Raw genomic sequence first — 2,245 nt, 5'->3', positions numbered from 1 at the left:
CCTTGAGTGTGGCTCTTCCTAAGCCTTAGGAGTACCCTAATTAAGTTACTAACAATGTACCTACCTATATAGTTTAAGTTTAAAAAATGTGGCTCTCAAAAGAAATTTCAAACGTTGTACTGTTGGTATTTGGCTCTGTTGACGAATGAGTTTGCTGACCCCTGGGCTAGGGGGAAGAAGAGAGGGGAGGGAAAGGCTCTTGTGTGCTCCCTAGAGAGAGAGCGCAGGCCCCCCTTAAAATTTTAACCTACTCTCTCCCACTCCCCCGAGGAAGCGTTTAGGTAGAGAAGCATGTAGAGTAATAGGAAGATGGCTTTCACACTTTAGTGTGCATCAGAGTCACCAGGAGGGCTTGTTAAAACAGATGGCTGGCCCATGTCTGGTGTGGCTCAGTTGGTTGAGCATTGTCCCCTGCACTGAAAGGTTGCTGGTTCAATCCCAAGTCAGGGCACATACCCAAGTTGTGGGTTCAAACCCCAGTTGGGGTCAGTGTGGGAGGCAACTGGTTCATGTTTCTCTCTCACATTGATATTTTTCTCTCTCTCTTTTCCTCTCTCTTTAACATTAATTAAAAGAAAAAAAACACACAAACAACCCTGAAAAACAAAACGAAACAGATTGCTGGGCCCTGGCTGGGTAGCTCAGTTGGTTAGAACATGATCCCTATATACCAAGGTTGTGGGTTTGATCCCAGTCAGGACACAAACAAGAATCAACCAATGAATGCATAAATAAGTGGAAAAACAAATAGCAATTTCTCTCTCTAAAATCAACCAATAAACTAAAAACCAAAAACACTAGCAGATTGCTGGGGCTCCACCCCCCTAGAGTTTGATTAGGTAGATCTAAGGTGAAATACAATAATTTGCATTCCTATCAAGTTCCCAAGTGATGTTGCCAGTCTGGGACCACAACTTAAAAACCACTGTAAAGGTAACGGACTGGTTTCTGCTGTGGAATACAAACTCTCTTAATGAGTTGAAGACACTGGTCTGGGGCCTAGAAATTGCCTCAAATGTTTAATGCTAGTGTTAACTTAAGAAACATTCAAACCTGTGAATAATTTTTGTGAGTTTATTTGAGCCAAACTGTCGACAATTGCCTGGAAGCAGAATTTCAACAAATTAAGATAATGCTCCAGAGAATGGTGGATTTTCACCTTGTTTTATACTTTACAATCAAAGGAGTTACATGACATCCATTGGTGATAGAGAGGCGGGAGAAAGCAAAATGGGGAAACCTCTGTGATTGGATAAAAAGTAAAATGATAGACACATGCTTCGAACCTGGGACCCTTCAGTCCGAAGGTGGATGCTCCATCTGAGTACAGGATAGTTAATAGTCAACAATTAACAGATAACAATAAAGTCAGGAAATTAGTGGTTGGACTCCACCCCATTGGCTGTGCCCTGAGAGGTCCAGAAAAAGCTAAGTTTCAAGTTACCCTGACATTCCACAGGTACCTTATCTTAGATGCAAAAAGACAATAGGCTCAGTAAAGGTAGAATGCGATTTTTGTCAGGGAAGATACTGGCCTACCACATGACTACCCACCATAGACTGCTTTTTAATGAAAGTTTTAAAAAAATTTCTTTTTTTTTTTTATTTCAGAGAGGAAGGGAGAGGGAGAAACATCAATGATGGAAAGAATCATTGATCGGCTGCCTCCTGCCCCCTCCCCTTCTCTGGGGACCAAGCCCGAAACCAGGGCACGTGTCCTTTGCCTCAATTGAAACCGAGTCCCTTCAGTCCGTAGGCGGATGCTCTATCCACTGAGCCAAACCAGCTAACCTAACGTTTTAACTTCAGATCATCCCTTGTGGTCCCTTTAGGTCTCTTGAGTTTGCAAGATGATCAGGCAGGCCTTCCCTGAGCTGCCAGGTTAGCATGTGCCCCGTTTCCTGCACACACGTGTGTGTGTCAGATGACAGGGCTCCATCTCCTATAAGGGGAGCCTAACAACCCCCAACGAACCCCTTCCGGTTTGGGGCGTTCCCACTCTAGAAATACTCATTTCGCAGAGGGCAAATAACCACACCGTCCTAGTCCCTGAAGATACACGGGAGGCCGGCTTACCCAGGCGGAGCGGCCACACCAGGCCTCCAGGCTCAGCCCTTGCCCGCCCCCCACACTGCAGGGGCTCGGGGACCCCTCAAAGCCACGGAAACTTCCCCCGCGACCTGCCGGAGCCCAGCGGGACCGGGCGCGGTCCGGGTGGAGAAACGCGGTGGAACTGGTTGGCCCA

This window comes from Myotis davidii, unplaced genomic scaffold (genome assembly GCF_000327345.1).
Source record: "Myotis davidii unplaced genomic scaffold, ASM32734v1 scaffold134, whole genome shotgun sequence".
Lineage (NCBI taxonomy): Eukaryota > Metazoa > Chordata > Mammalia > Chiroptera > Vespertilionidae > Myotis > Myotis davidii.
Note: the sequence above shows the minus strand (reverse complement) of the source record.